We start from the raw sequence: 17,235 nt of genomic DNA, 5'->3' as shown, positions 1-17,235 counted from the left end.
AACTCGGGCACCTGCTTTATTCATTGATTTATCTGTAAGTGCTTCCTGTTGAGGTTTAATTTTTGTGACAGGAGCATCGTGCCAGAAGGAATCCTGCCTATATATTTATCCACAAAGATGCCACCGTGTTGATATCTCTACTGCAAAAAAAAAATATCCGCCCGCGAGTGGATTTGCGGATTTTTCTGCAATTTTGCGAGATTCACGGATCACGAAATTGCCGAAAATCCGCAAAATCCGCGAGCGGAACAGATTTTGCACCCACCCTTAGGGTGCGCGCCTCCTGCTGTAAAAAAAAAATCAAGCGCGGGTTTCTGCTCTTCATTTTTCAAAGCCCTCGGGTGGGCCAGGTCCCAGGGGCACTCAGCAAATAATTTGCGGGGGCTGAGGGAGCTGCCCGCAGATCTGGGGACTGCCAACTTCCTAGAGCTGAAACCAAAAAAATGTGTGGGGGGGTCCCAAACTCCGAACGCTGACTCGGGGACCACCACCTCCCCGGGGCCTTGATAATATACTGCAATTAGGCATGTGGTTCCTCCCCAGGGCTGTGTTTTAAAATAAAAATTATGTGTGTGAAGGAAAAGGGTCCCTCCCCACATGCCTCGGGGACCACCATCTCACAGGGCATTTAAAATTGAAAGTCAGAGGTCCGTTACGGTCCCCCAAGCCCCGGGGATCACCACCTCCCCGGGGCTTTAGAAATGTTGGGAAGGGGGCTGCGTGTTCCCCCTCCTAGAGCCCATAGTGACCCTGGGGACCGCCACCCCCCAGGACCGGCTCCTGCAGTGTCCCCGGGTGCCCACTCACTACACTGCTGTTTGCTATGGCAGGGCAGAAGCACGACTCCCGCCCTGTCATAGCAAACTCTGCTTTACTTCATTGAAGTGAGAGCAGGGAAACCTCCCCCTGCTCCCCTTGCTCAAAAGCAATGCGGGATCCCGCAGGAGGATTGGGAGCCGGCGGGACAGGGTGGGCATTGGGGCTCCCCCCACGGTCCCCAACGAGTGACCATGCCCCGGGTGATGGGGTCCCCGTGGCCAAAAATGGTCCGGGAGGGGAATCACAAAGTCCCCCTCCTTTAAAAAACAAGCATTTGCAATGCAATAGGTCTCGCATTAGGAACGTTTGAGCTATTGGTATTGTAAATGACACATTTTTTATTCATGTGTTGGTTTTGAATATAGCGAAATTAATAGCTTTGTCATTTACAATGCCAATAGTTTTAACTTTTGCAAATGTGACACCTATAGCATTTGTAATGCAATATGTGTTGTATTTACGTGACTTAGATGTATTGATATTACAAATAAAAATGGCTTTGAATTTTTTTAAATAATTAAATACTTAAATAAAAGTTATTGTAATTTATAATGGCAATAGCTTAAACTTTTGTAAATAACTATTGTGAAGATTATGTTCAGTATATTTTATTGTGACGAAAATCCAAGATCAGAAGTGAAATATTAACATCTTTTTGTGACATTTGTAATAACGCTTGAAACATTGAGAGAACATATTTCAACCAGTTGTTGTTGAATAGTTGCACAGATGATGCTGTGGTGGCGCTGAATGATGTTGTGGTGGCGACAAGTGATGCTGTGGTGTTCAGTGATGCTGTGGAAGCGCATAGTGATGTTGAGGTGCCCCTGAGTGATGCTGTGGTGGTGCTGAGTGATGCTGTGGTGATGCGATAGATAGATAGAGTGAGTGCGATCGATAGATAGAATGAGGGCAATAGATAGATAGAGGGAGGGCGATAGATAGATAGAGTGAGGGCAATAGATAGATAGATAGAGTGAGGGAGATAGACAGGTAGAGTGAGGGAGATAGATAGATAGATAGATAGATAGATAGATAGATAGATAGATAGATAGATAGATAGATAGATAGAGTGAGGGCGATAGATAGATAGAGTGAGGCGACAGATAGATAGAGTGAGGGCGATAGATAGATAGATAGATAGATAGATAGATAGATAGATAGATAGATAGATAGATAGATAGATAGATAGATAGATAGATAGATAGATAGATAGATAGATAACAATAGATAGAGTGAGGGCGATAGATAGAGTGAGGGCGATAGATAGAGTGAGGGTGATAGATAGAGTGAGGGCGATAGATAGATAGAGTGAGTGAGGGTGATAGATAGATAGATAGATAGATAGATAGATAGATAGATAGATAGATAGATAGATAGATAGATAGATAGATAGATAGATAGATAGATAGATAGATAGATAGATAGATAGATAGATAGATAGATAGATAGATAGATAGATAGATAGATAGATAGATAGATAGATAGATGGATGGACGGACGGACGGACGGACGGACGGACAGACAGACAGACAGACAGACAGACAGACAGACAGACAGACAGACAGACAGACAGACAGACAGACAGACAGACAGACAGACAGACAGACAGACAGACAGACAGACAGACAGACAGACAGAAAGACAGACAGACAGACAGACAGACAGATAGATAGATAGATAGATAGATAGATAGATAGATAGATAGATAGATAGAGTGAGTGAGTGCAATAGATAGAAGCCATATGAAAACTCAGCTTGTTATGGGCTGAAGTTTCAACAGGACTTTGAGCTGACCCAGATCCATGCCTCAGGCTCAAGTCTGGCTCTAACTTTCAGTTTTCAACCAAAAAACGTCGAAGAGATCAAATAAAGGCTTCTGACAATACCCACAATCTACGAGAAAGTTACGTCAAAAAAGAAACAGGATTTGGGTCAATGGAATGTATGCTAGAGTTTGAATAGATGTAGAAGAAATCCTTTCTGTGAAGAACAACAGTTACTTTAGGGGAAAAGCCCAAAGTCTGAAGTGCACCTCTTCTTTGTCCCAGTTTTCTTCTTTATCTAGAGGAAAGAAAAAAGGAGAGAGACCCTTTTTAATAGAACCTCGTGCTATCCTAATGCTCCAATGTGAATAAGTTGATGGTGCGCAATGCACATTTCAATGCCAATCAGGAATACTTATAAGCCATTTAGCTGTCTGGGTGAATTATCTACATACGCGGTCCCATTTTGGTTAGTGATCAGCTACGCTTATAAAATGTTATCGTCCAAGTGATAGTAATAATGATTATCAAGCAAGTTATTTCAAGAAAAGCAAACAGCGTGACGGCTGTTTAAAGGATTCACGGGAGAGTAGGATATTACACAATGTCAGTGATGCCTCACCAAATTGCTGCTACAAACTCTGAAACACCCATGGCATACATGTATTTTGTGGAGTAGTTGCTCTCTGCAGAGTGCGCATGAACTAGTTAAAAAAGACACCAGTTTACGCTTACTAAAAACAATGACATTGCACAAGCTAATTCGCTCGCGAGCGCTAAGGGTAAAGTTGGTTTTTATAAGTCTGAGATATCGCTGACTTAAAGCTAACCTTTAACGCTGAAGAGAGTGGTTGAAAGGCCATCGGCAAAAGGCCATAGTCGATACACTTACATTTTTCGTCCTACTGCATTCCAAATCAAGCCATTGTGTGTGGTCGTCAGGTTGGAAGTGCTGGATTCAGCAGCCATAAGTTGTTAAATCAAATCCGACGTATGTTTTCACTTCTGGGTCAGGTTGATATTGACCATCAAATTGCCGTAATCTTTTGACAACCAAGAAACAAGAAAATAAATTTGGATTTGAAAATAGTGATGGGTGGTTTCACTTGCGGGCTTGTAAAAAAGAAAACGCTGAAGGAAGCACCGAGAGGACTTCTATTCTTAATGTTTGTAGGCAACCAGCCTGGAGGCTGCTGGGAGATGTAGTGCCTTTCAAATGTATGGTATGTAGGCAAAGTTTTATTGGGGAAAAAAACTTGCTATCAAAATACGAGCCCACCCTGAGTAAAAGTTATTTCAGTGCTTCTGCTCAGGGCGCGAAATAAAAAAATAAACACACGAGTGGTGACGCGATGCTGAATAAGACAAGCCTGGGAGTTGTGCGCACACGTGCGCGCGACAAAAAAAGTGCTGTGCACGCCGCGCGCGTGCTTGTGCGTGTGCCGGTAAGCTGATCGCCGCTTTGGAAGCACTTCCAAAAGCGGCTTAACTAAATGTCTCACTGACAGCGCATGAGCGCTGGATCAGCGAGACCTAAAAAATATATATAAAAGGATTGGCCATGCCCGAGGGATTGGGTCCCGGGGGGGGAATATAAATTAATGGAAGTAGACAATTTATTTTGGCCAAAGTTTGAAGTCGGGACTCGAGCACAGTGCTCAGCGCGGCCCCCTAGTGTGAACGCAATGGTTGCGCGGCTCCAAGCAAAAATAATTAAGATTTTTTTTTAAAAGCTTGGTCATATGATGTGTTATTGAGTGGCTCTAAAAAGAGACTTTGTTTTCATTGGGAGAGTGTTGTAGCTACTTGTAAGTGGGGATGCAGAGCTGCAGGTTGTTGAGAAACACTCTGTTGCCTTGATTAGTGTACTCCATCACTTCTGTAAATGCCATCAATATGGAAGCGTAGATTGTTGTTGTAGATGAAGCCCATTCTATGGTCTCTGAGGTAAGCAGAAACAGCTTTATTGACATTTTTTCTAGCTTTCTCAATCTGAGGACAAAATTGATTGGACCAGTTCCATGTCTGTCTTTGACATATGTTAGAGTATACAAAGACAGTTTGGGGTAAAAGCAACATTAATTCTGCAAAGGTGTCCTTCATTAGCATTTCCAGACCTACCCTAGTCAGTGTGCCTAGGTGATTGCCACCACAGTGCACAATCATGAGGTCAGGGGGTTGGAGATGCAAAAAGGTTTTAACCAAAGGCATTAATTGATGGCACTTTAATCCTCTCTGTCCAATCCATTTAATGTCTACATTTTGCAAAGCTAGGTCTTTGTCAATACCTCTGGGTTCAGCATACCTTTTGCACCAGAAAACATAGCTGTGCCCAACAATCCACACTGAAAGCATCTTCAAGGGATGACTGGAAGTAACGTAAAGATGTCTGTAGCTGAAGTAGTAAGTTGATAGAATGAGAGGTATCTAAAATGGTGGACAAGATGCTGTTTTTAAGAAAGTAGAGTATTGATTGGCTGTTTAAGAACTTTGTGCGTTCAAAAATAGGTTGCAGTTTACTTTCTTTAAAAAAACAGGTTTCTTATTGGCTAGTAAAAAATGTTTGAAAGGTACAGTAGAAGGATAAGGTCATAGTTTTCAAAGTCAACCGCACCTGCTGTTTGCATTTGCAACATTGTGTGATGAATTTGAAAATATAATGAACTTGTGACCTGTCAGTTTAGTTGAATGTTCCATGAACTGTTACTAAGAAAACTGTCATTAAGCAGAATGGGGGTAGTAGTCAGTTGCTAAGGGCTATTATGTGTAACCAATAGATGTGCTCCCGCCTGATAGTTCAGACAAGGGAGCTTTCAACCCTAGTTTGTCATCTGCTTTCATTCAGACAATGAGATGTGGCTTGTTGCGGGTGGGATGTGTGCGACTTTGGGTTTCATGTTTGACATGCCTTGCAAGTGGCAAACGTGCAGCAAACATGCAGCATCGTGCGGCATCACTGTGTGTTACATTGTCTCACAGCTGCCCCTTCCTCCCTCCGAGCCGATTTACTTGTGAGCGCTGCGTGGTTGCATCACTTGCACTTCTACGGCACATCATTGTCATGCTTTTCTGCATATGTACACAAGCCTGACAACAACACACTGATGTTGGCCATTGAAGGTGGGCGGCGGCCTGAGTGTAGGCCTATTGGTAAGGATAGGGGGACACAGATGTAGAGTTCATGCCTGGCTGAAGTCGCGTTGTGAGTAGGGCAAGGCATGTGGCTCATGCTGCGGCAATACAGAAACACACAACACTTGGCAAATATGAGCCAAGACCCAGAGCGGTCTTGCGCTCCTTCATTTCTCCGTTCATGCGAGCCCGCCCTCCAGGTGCATGCTACATTGCAAAATTGTTGATTGTGTGCCAGGTGGTGCTGACACTAAATCACAGACACACGCATTAGTTACTTCCTTGTCGAGTCCAGAACTGAAACAATACCAGAGCCATGGGAAAATTCTTCACACTCCTACACTGTACTGTCATACGCCGGCACTGCCCACTCCGCTTACACTTACGGGGGGGGTGACAAAGCTACATAACCAAGGTCTTCCCCACTGCCAGAGGTAACATGGTTGCGTTCGCTGTCCACAACACAATTGAAGGTGGTAGGGCCCTGGGCCATCATGCATACATAATGAACACATGGACACAGTTGGATAGATAGTGGAACTGGCTACGGGCACGTTCGCCCGTCCCCTTTTTATTACCAGGGTCACATGTCCAGTGACGCCTGTGCTGGATCCGTGTGGGGTGAGTATAAGCCAGCCCTCAGGGAATGGTTGGGGCTGGCAACAACTACAACAGTGATCATCGGATTACACACAGATATTCAATCATAAAGGGTCCATGGCTTGTGGTGCACTAAGGTAGGGTTACCAGATCTGAAATCGCACACAAAATATTCTATCACAAAGGGTCCATGCCCTGTGGTGTACTGAGGTAGGGGCACTAGAGATGAGCGTGCTCATGCGAAGAAATTGTTAATGTCCCTTCAGGATATTCCTGCTGCCTGAGGTGACATTGTTGCGTACGGTGTCTACAGCACGAAAGTCAATCATATAGGGTCCATGAGTTGTGATGCACAGAGTTAGTGATACCTTAAGAGCTCATCTTGTGCGCAGCCAGCGAAGATGCGTCGTCCGTGCGGGCCGCCCTAGATGCAATGTCTGTTGCCTACTGGACTCTACAATTAATGAATCAAGACTGAATTTGAATTGTGAGCCCTGCTGACCGCAATGTAGGCTGGAGGCAGCGGTCAGTAAGGGCCCATAGACATGTTGCGTTGACTTGAGCTGCACAGAGGTAGTGGCACCTGAAGCACTGTCTCTGTTGTAGTGTTGCCGCCACCGGGCCGCAAGCGCCAATGTGTCACCCTGTGACCCAAGTCCTACAACATGGCCAACATGAAAGGTAGGGGGAATCACTGACCGTACATTCATCCATACTTCCACACAAGAAAGATCGTGGATATGACATATCTGTGTGGATATTAATGTTTGTTTATTGCACATTCAGTGGAGTGTTGCAGCTGTTGCAATACAGGTCCATGCAAAGCCCAAATTTCAGTTTTTGGCACATGGAGGGCAGCCAACTAGAGCCAAGCTTGTGTTTGGGGGTTAGGCTCCGCCAACATATGTACTTATCCAATCACTCCGCCAATCCCCAAGCACTTATAAATTCACTATACACTCTCCTTGCAGTACTCTAATGATCCAGTCTCTACCTATGTACTTATACAATGACCCAGACAAAGTTACATAACCAATGTTTTCCCCACTGCCAGAGGTAACATGGTTGCGTGAGTTGTCCACAGCACAATGTATTGTGGTAGGGCCCAGGGGCAGCATCATGCATACATAATGAACACACGGACACAGTTCGATAGATAGTGGAACTGGGTTCGGGCAAGTGAGCTCGGCCCCTTTTTATTACCAGGGCCACATGTCCAGTGACGTCTGTGTTGGATGCATGTGGGGTGAGTGTATGCCAGCCCTTAGAGAATGGGCAGTGCAGGCAATATGTACAACAGTAATTATCGGATCACACACAGAGATTCAATCATAAAGGGCCAATGACTGGTGCTGCACGAAGGTAGGGGCACCAGATGTGAAATAATACACAAAAGATTTCATCGTAAAGGGTCCATGAGTTGTGGTGCACTAAGGTAGGGGCATCAGAAACATTCAGCGTGTGCACTGTCAGCGATGATGCGTGGTCCGGGTGGGCCGCACTGGTAGCAATGTCTTTTGCCTACTGGACTGTGTCATCTACAATCACAACTCGATTTGAATTGTGAGCCCTGCTGTCTGCAGTGTATATCGAAGGCAGTGGTCAGCACAGACATCAAGGTATGCTTTTTGTCGCTTCCGCTTGACAAAATCCGAGGACATAGAGTACAATTCTCTCTGCATCTAATAAATCAAGGATGAATTCAAATTGTGAGCTCTGCTGACCGCAGTGTAGGCGTAACGAACAAAAAGATGAAATATATTTGGACTACATTGTCGAAATATGTAGGTTTTATGGACGTTATCGTTAGTTGCCTACTAGCGGTCAGCAATGTCCGACAGCCACGTCGCATTGACTTGAGCTGCAAAGATTGGGAGCATTTGGTCTTCTTAACCGATTATAGTCTCTTACACAATTTGCATCGGTACTAATCTTGAATTGTGAGCCACGCTGACTGCAGTGTAAGCCAGAGGCAGTGGTCAGGAAGGGCCAACAGCTATGTGGCGTTGACTTGAGCTGCACAGAGTTAGTGGCACCTGAAGCACCCAGTGTGTGCACAACCGGTAATGATGCGTGGTCCGGGCGGGCTGCACTGGTAGCAAGGTCTGTTGCCTAACGGACTGTGTCATCTGCAATCGCGGCTCTATCTGAATTGTCAGCCCCGCTGACCGTAGTGTAGGCCGGAGGCAGCAGTCAGCAAGGGCCAACAGTCACGTGGCATTCACTTGAGCTGCACAGAGTTAGTGACACCTGAAGCTCTCGGCTTGTGCACAGGCAGCGACTATGCAGTTAATGAATCAAGACTGAATTTGAATTGTGAGCCCTACTAACCGCAGTGTAGGCGTAAGGAACAAAAGATGAAATAAATATGGAATACATTATCGAAATATTCGATCTTCTGAGTACAATCTTGTTTTATGATATTGTGATGCTGGAATCTGGACTGGTCGTTTGTCATATCGTCCACGTTTTTCAGTGGGGAAGAGCTGTGGAAAACAACAAGCTTCCAAACTTCTTTCCCAAACACTCATGGGAGTTCTCTTCGCTTCTTCATTTGGAATAATTCAATAGTATTTCCAATCACTTCCTTTAAATGTATAGGATGTACACTATAATGTTCATAAACTTCTTCACTTTTGGAGAGGTCCACTTTTTCAATTCGGCCACTTGAAATTTCGCTATCATCAACGAATCGTTTTCTTTTTCTTCCACATACATATTTTTGTAGTAAACATTGTTTTTGTGAGATATAACGTAGCCTTTTACACTTTGCTGACATCTGCTAATGATTGCCTTATTTTTCAACTCTACATAGGAACACCATTAACTAGAATAACTACAGATTTAGTTTCCTCTTTCTCTACAGCAATAGTTTCAAGATTTTTTTAAAATCTAAAGGTAAATACACAACTCTTCCTTTTAAGCCTGTTTGTAAATCTGATGGAGGCAGCTTACCTGTATTAGGCTCCATACAAACAATAGCCTGAAATGGGTGTACTTTTGCCTAATGAATTCTGCCTCAATAAGGCCACATGGCGGTGACTTGTGGTGCACTGAGTTAGTGGCACCTGAAGCACTCAGGGGCCGATTCACAGAACTAACTTAAGACAAAATCCTAAACGTACTACTTTTGGTATTCACAGATGTTAGGATTTTGTCTTAAGACAAACTTAAGACAGACTTAAGACAAAATTAAGACAGACTTAAGACAGACTTAAGTCAGACTTAAGACAAACATAAGACAAAATGCAAACTTAGGTCTGTCTTAAGTCTGTCTTAAGTCTGTCTGAAGTCTGTCTTAAGTCTGTCTTAAGTCTGTCTTAAGTCTATCTTAAGTCTGTCTTAAGTCTGTCTTAAGTTTGTCTTAAGACAAACATAAGACAAAATCCTAACTTCTGTGAATATCAAAAGTAGTAAGTTTAGGATTTTGTCTTAAGTTAGTTCTGTGAATCAGGCCCTCAGTGTGTGGGCAGCCAGCGAAGATGCGTGGTCCGTGCAGGCTGCACTAGGAGCGATGTCTTTTGCCTACTGGACTGCGTCAACTGCAATCGCGACTCCATCTGAATTGTGACCCTGCTGGACACAGTGTAGGCCGGAGGCAGCGGTCAGCAAGGGCCCACAGCCACGTGGCGTTGATTTGAGCTGCACAGAGTTAGTAGCACCTGAAGCACTCAGCATGCGTGCAGCCAGCGATGATGCGTCGTCTGGGTGGGCCGCACTGGGAGCAATGTCTGTTGCCTACTGGACTGCGCCATCTGCAATCGCGACTCCATCTGAATTGTCTGCTCTGCTGACCGCAGTGTAGCCGGAGACAGTGGTCAGCAAGGTCCAACAGCGTATGTCCGGTCATCGAGATGATGTACTTGATGCTCCTGAAGTGCTGGGACCAGCAAACTGGTCACCTTGTTGCATATTTTGTTGTGCAAAATGTCTGGGGCGAATTGTCTGGAGTTGCTTGTACATGCTTGACGTGCAAAAAAAGTATTTTTTGTCACTACATCTAGACAAAATCCGTGGACAGAGGGTACAACTGACCTTCCTTGCGTTGACTCTCTTTTCACCATCAGGGGTGGTGAAAAATGTCTACACAATGGATTCTGATCTCTTTTTGGGAGGTGGTTCTTCTATCTCTTCTTCATCAAAAGTAGGTTCTTGCTGAGGATTGGAAGAAGCCATTTCCAAATCTTTCCAAAGAACACCCAAAGAATTTACAGACTGGCTTCAAAAGCACAATAGGTGTCTCTCCTGTGAAGCTGCAGAGAGAATGAAAAAAATGAGTGGGGTCCTTCAACCATTGCAATGGGAAACCTTATGAACCAATCAAATAGTCTATTTTAAAGTCAGCTGGGAGTCAGCCCTGCTGACCGCAATGTAGGCCGGAGGCAGCGGTCAGCAAGGGCCAACAGCAGCGTAACTCTGCGGTGCTGTGCCGATAAATAACCCATATAGAGACTCATGTAGCTATTCACCAACCCATGCAGCAGCTTAGACAACCACAGACAGACTGATACAGACATTCACACAGTTTAGTCACTGACCCATGCATTCAGTAAGACACAATTAATCACTCACTTCTACAGTCAGTCACACACCTATTAAATCCTCCACCCAGACACTTATACACCCACTCATTCTTCAATACACCTTGGCATTAACGTCTATAAAACATATATATACCTTACAGAAACACACATTCACTGGTGTAGTGAAGACAGGGCCCTGCTTGCACACATTGCTATGTTAGCATAAGCTTATTAGAAGTTTAAACACCATTTTGCCACTTTTGCACACGACACTACATGTAACTGTTGTTGTAAGTTAAACTGCTTGATTTTCTTCACATGAGAACGGCTTGTTTTTAACATCCCTAGACTTACATCTCGACCTTAGTCTGTACAGTGTGTGCAGAAGCCTTCAAGGGCACCATAACAATGTATGCTGTTATTCAGGTTGGTCGGCCCACACTCTAGACACAACATGAACACTGCTGCAGCTAACTGAAATTCTAGTGCCTTTAATATTGCACTGCATGCATGATTTGAGTACTTGGAAGAAAATCTTTTCCAGTGAGAGAGCTTTTGCTGTTCCTGTGATGTGATTCACCACTGCTGATCTTTGAGGTATGGGGTTCCCCATTCAAGCCTAAGAGAACTTCTATTATTATCAAACTGAGGGGCATATTATCAAGGACAGGCGATACATTATCGCCGCTTTTATCAGCAGGAAACTGCCGATAAAGCGGCGATAATGGCCTTGATAATATGCTCTATGAATTCCAATCGAAGCCCATGTGATTGGAATTCATAGAGCATATTATCAAGGCCATTATCGCCGCTTTATCGGCAGTTTCCTGCCGATAAAAGCGGCGATAATGTATCGCCTGTCCTTATTAATATGCCCCTGAGTTCCTAGCAGGGGAGGGTGGTTCACAAGGCGCTATATGACCTGTTTCCAGTATCATTATAATATGATTTCTCCCTTTGTGTTTTACGGAATTTTAACAATGCTGATTGTATTATTTCTAATCATATGCCTGCTTATGTTAGCCAAAATACTGCATCTTAGAGCACGTTGCTAAAATAAACATTTTAAACTTTTTCGTGTCTCTGATTACTCACTTTGTGGACTGGTATCAGAATAAAAACGAAAGAGTGTTCTTGATTCCCACCATTCCTGAGAGTACCCTAAGTTGCATGATCTGGGTTGTCTAATCATTGGTAGCTTCGCTGTAGGACGGAGAGCTAATGAGACACTGATGCTAGTCGGATATGGGTTCTGGGTACTGAGGTGAGTTTCTGGTACACCACAAGTCACTGAGGTCTTGGTTTCCTGCACACAGTTCTGTGCCTACACAGAATCCCCGCAACATGGCGCACGTAACGTTTGGTCTAACATTTGAGACTCTCGAGTAGTGCTTAAAACCCTCCCTCCTGTTTCCGGTTGACATCAGTGACGGTTTAACCTTCCTATACGAATGTGTTATAGGTTCATTTAAGCGTGACTTTTATGAAAAGGGTCCTCTTTTGAGTTACTACCCTTTTTGTGCTACAATTTTTAGATTTTTTTTCTCTACTGTGTCCTTATGGCTGACGTTGACATAGCTCAGCATAGTCACGTGCAACTCCGCAATCACTTACAACAGTTTGGGGTGTCCGCTGAAGGAATGGTGGTCATCTTTGTGGTTAGTGCAGAAGCTGCTTACCCATTTGAGCTTTTCTACTCTTGGGTTACATTTCCTGCTGTGAATGCGGATGGTGGTACATACCATTTATACGCACCTATGGCATTACCTGCGGACTATGCACCATATAGGACACAGGAGGTTCCACTTTCTGCTTGGCAGCATCGAGTTTGGTTTGATGGCGGCCTCCCCCACACCGTTTCTGCGGTTTGGTTAGGTCCCTTGTCTATTACAGGGGCCACTTGGCCTATTTTGGCCAGGTTCACACCGCATCCACGTTATTTGACAGTCCCTATGGCAGAGTTACGATTACTCTGTACCTCCGTTGTTGGAGTATATACGGCTTTAGTGCAATACGTTTGCCGCAATATCCAGGTAGGGGCACCTGGAGCTGCGACGCAATCAGTTGGACCGGTCGGGATAAAAATTAGTCCCATCATGGTTAATTCTGTTATGGGCAAGTGCCCCCAGGATAAGGCGAGATGCCTTATTGGCTTGCCTAGAAATTTGACCAGCTGGAAGCAGTTTTTCCTAATATGACTCCTCGTGAGAAACACAGGATTCTGACCATTAGTTTGCAGAAAGACTTAGTACCAGAGGAAACAAATTGTGAGACCTGGGGTAAAGTATTCGCGGCAGTCTATGCAAAGTGCTTCGGCACGCCGTCTATGATTGTCCTGCCCACCGTGATCAAGCGTGTTCAGGATCAACACGGTCCGGAGGCAGCGGTAGGATTGGGAATGAGGCTTGTTGGAGTGTTTGACATAGTTTCCGATCTCATCCTTGCTAATGTTAAGGGGGATGCGGTAAGCTTTCAGGTGTCTAATGCTTTGCGCAATGTCCCCGATGCGATAAACCCCAGCAGTTACCCAAAATCATTGCGGAGGCTTATAAGACCATTGGCCGCAATAGTTTGTGTGTTAAGCCTTTTCCTAAGGTAGCAGCTCAACCGCAAACTCAGACAGCTAAGTCTAATAAAGTCGACCGTCTAATTTTGCCTAAGCAAAATTGGAAATCTAAGAAGCAGGGGAAGCAGCAAAAGAAAGAAGGGTTGCATCCTTCATCGCCGATACCTGTGTCTACTGAGCGCACTTATGATTTGCGTGACCGTGAGTATTAAGTCACCTGATCGTTTTCAGGTTCCTGAGCAATGTTCTCCTCATTCTTTTCAGGGAACATTGGTCCCGCAAACCAGTGGAGGAGACCGCGGCAGAGGTCGGGATGCACCACAAGGCCGTGAGCAGCCCCACCAGACGACTTTCAATGTCAAAGCCCTCAGTTTCAGAAAAAGAAAGTTGCTTTTTAACAGCGAGGTATGCCGCGAACAGTGAGAACACAGATTCGGAACCTGACATGGGTGCTAACACTGCTCGACAGCACAGCGGAGGTTACAGTAGTACGGCAAGCACTGCGTCCGTATCTGAAGGCGACAGCAACTGACACGTTCATTACTGTTGAGACAGCTGACACTAAAGTGGCTCCCCGTTATAGGCTATATGACATAGTCCTTTTAATTGAAGTAGACATAAAACATGCAATAAAAGGGATTTTTTGAGAAACTCTGACCTCTACATATGACATTTTGTTGGCGGAGGCAGACTGGCCCCCACTTTTCGTTTTTGCCACTCGCAGAGGGAAGTAGGTAATCCTCCCCAGTTTCGCCCACACAGTGCCGAAGGAGCAGGCCCAGAATTTTGCAGAAGAGTGGGCTAGGGTGCTTGCACCAGCTTTGTACCGTACTCAATGTGGATGGGACATACTTTCGCCCAGGCATGAGATTCCATTGCGGTCAATGCCACAGCCTCAAACCCAATATCCCATGCGACGTGAAGCGAAAGCTCCTGTTGCAGAAATCCTTGAACAATTGGAATATCAAGGGGTTGATTGAAACATGTGTGTCACCAATGAATAATCCTCTTTTTACTGTGACCAAACCTGATGGGTTGTACTGCCTGGTATTGGATTACCGCTATTTGAACTCTCATTGTCGGACTTGCGCGGTACAGAATACTCACAGTTCTGCCCTTGTGGATAGTCTCGTGAGGAAACGGTTTAAGACCACACTTGACATATCCAATGGCTTTTTTAGCCATAACCTGTAAGTAAACTGAATTTCTAAAGCACCTGGTTACACTAACAGTGTGTCCCCATGCTAGTGCCTAGCTCAGGTGCGTCCCCCGGCGACCCAGCACCACCTATTCTGACTCTAAAGGCATCCTCTTGGAAAAGGAAGGTTTTTAATTCTTTGCGGAATACCGTTTCCCAGACTTCCTGGGGCAGCTTACTGGGCAGTCCATTCCACAGTTGCGCAGCCCGGAACCGGAATGATCTCCCCCCCCCCATTCTGGCTCTTTTGACCTTGGGCACCTGTACAAGACCTGCCCCACTAGATCTTAATAGCCGAGTCGGGATGTGTGGCACTAACAGATTCCGAAGAAAGCGAGGGCCTTTCCCATGAATAATCCGGTGGCTTACACACAGGGCCTTGAACTCTACCCGCTTCGTGACAGGCAGCCAGTGTAAAGTCTCCAAAGCCCTACGTGAGGGCGCTCTCCTGGGCAGCCTCAAAACCAGCCGTACCGCCGCATTTTGAATCCGCTGCAGCCTTTGCAGACATCTCACGTTCGCCCCCAAATAGAGGGCATTGCCATAATCTAATCTGGAAGTGACCAGAGCATGGACCAATGACTTCCTGGCTGTTATAGGGAGAAGATCCAGGATCTTTCTTAGGCCTCGCAGGATGCCGAAGCATGCGCCCGCCACACGGCTGGTATGGTAATCAAATGAGATCCTGGAATTGATCCAGACCCCAAGGTTCCTCACTTGATCATAAGGTACAGGGAGAGGCCAAGAGTCTGAGGCCACCAAGCCGACGTCCAGATAGAGGGAGCCTTCCCCACAATCAGGACCTCGGTTTTATCACCGTTAAGTCTAAGGCAGTTATCAGCCATCCAAACCGCCAGTTCTTGAAGGCAGGATGCGAAGTTGCTCGCGGCGTTCTCAGCTGGCTGTGTCAAAGCCACAACCAGCTGAGTATCGTCGGCATATGTCACCACCTCCACACCATATTTTCCGGTGACCGTGGCCACCTGCGCCACATACAGATTAAAAAGAGTAGGACTGAGGCTCGACCCCTGGGGTACCCCCTGATTCAGAGCGCTAGCATCCAAGCGAAAGGGCCCCAGAGCCACTTGAAAGCTACGGTCTTGCAGTAAAGACTCCAACTATTTCCATGCCAAGCCTACCACTCCCCCTCTACTAAGACACTGCAGCAGGGTGTGGTGTGCCACAGTGTCAAAAGCGGCACTCAGGTCTAAAAGAATAAGTGCTGCTGTCTGCCCTCCTACCGCATGTCTCCGGAGGCTTTCCGTAGAGAAAAGTAAAGCGGACTCCGTGGAGTGATGAGCTCGAAAGCCCGATTGCGTGGGAAGAAACAGCTTGTGCTTTTCAATGTGAGTAGTCAGCTGTACATTGACCGCCTTCTCGGCAATCTTGGAGAAGTAGGGCAGAAGGGAGATCGGACGCAAATTGTTTAGGTGTTCTATACTAATGTTCGTTTTTTTCTTTAAAGGGAGCACCACTGCCTCCTTCCAGGTTTTTGGGACCTTGCCTGAGCAGAAAGAAAGTTCAAGCACATGGCTAATAAAGGGTACTAGTATCTCACTGCCCCTCCGTAAAATTCTAGCAGGGGCAGGGTCTTTAGGAGAACCCGAGTTAATGCTGAGAGCTATTTTGTTCAGCATATCATCTGCTGGCACTCCAAACCTAGTCAGGTATTCTATCTCTGCTAGGTCACTATTAGGCACCGTATCACAACTAAGCCCCCCGAGCATCCGCTGGAAAGGTAGCATACATTTTTCCACCTTATTAGCAAAGAATTCTGCTATTTGATTACAGGAAGCCACGGAACCGCCTACCGGTGCTTCGATCATAGACAGCGAGGATATCTCTTTATAGACAAGGAACATCTCTTTCATTGAGCTGTCCACCTTCTCAATCATTGTAGTGTAGTAGGAGGTATGAGTTTTTCGAATCAAAACATGGTAACCTCTGAGACTCGATTTATAATCCATTCTTGATGCCGGCGAGTAGTCCTTCCGCCAGCATCTCTCACGGCGTTTACATGCCGCTTTCATTTCCCTCAGCTCCTCCCCAAACCATGGAGCTGATTTAGTGCGTCTCTCAGGCTTTTTATTTGACCAGGGGGCAGTACTGTCAAGGGCTTCCACATTGCGCCTGTCAAGTGCTTCACATGCTAAGTCCACCTTGCCTTCCCTCATAGGACCCCCCTACATCATTGCCCTTTCAAACTTCCCATATGAGAACCCTGGCCACTTCCTTTCTCTGCACTTACTTCCCCTCTCCTCTGGTACTTCATCACCTATACCGCTGTCCTCTCTTAGCAGTCAATGGACGGCCTTTACTTCTGGCGGCAAACAAAAACAGTTTAAAAGATTAGCCATGGGCTACTAGAACAGCCCAAGCGTCTTTGCCGCTCGTATTGTCTCTCTTTTAGAGAGACTCGACCCTGGTGCATGCTCGTATATTGATGATATTTATCTCACAGACGACGAATTATGGCCGCATCTGTGTTGCGTTGACCGCATCATTGCTATGTTTACGGACTCCGGTTACAAATTTAACTTTGCGAAATCACACATTGCAGAGCACATAGTGTTTTTCCTGGGCTATGAGCTCAACAATGAAGGTCGAGGTTTGGTACTTCACTCCCTGGAG

The 17,235-nt window shown here is 45.6% G+C and overlaps 1 long non-coding RNA gene across 1 annotated transcript in view; it reads right to left on the bottom strand.

The window, feature by feature from the left end:
- Nucleotides 1–2,770: 2,770 nt before the first annotated feature.
- The window catches only part of LOC144761376 (uncharacterized), a 205,572-nt gene continuing 191,107 nt past the window's right edge, over nt 2,771–17,235 (bottom strand). Inside the window, exon 3 of the long non-coding RNA XR_013595694.1 lies at nt 2,771–2,883. This is a non-coding gene — a long non-coding RNA (uncharacterized LOC144761376). The remainder of the gene's footprint in view (nt 2,884–17,235) is intronic.

Source organism: Lissotriton helveticus, chromosome 6 (assembly GCF_964261635.1).
Source record: "Lissotriton helveticus chromosome 6, aLisHel1.1, whole genome shotgun sequence".
Lineage (NCBI taxonomy): Eukaryota > Metazoa > Chordata > Amphibia > Caudata > Salamandridae > Lissotriton > Lissotriton helveticus.
Note: the sequence above shows the minus strand (reverse complement) of the source record. Positions and strands in the feature narration are given on the sequence as shown.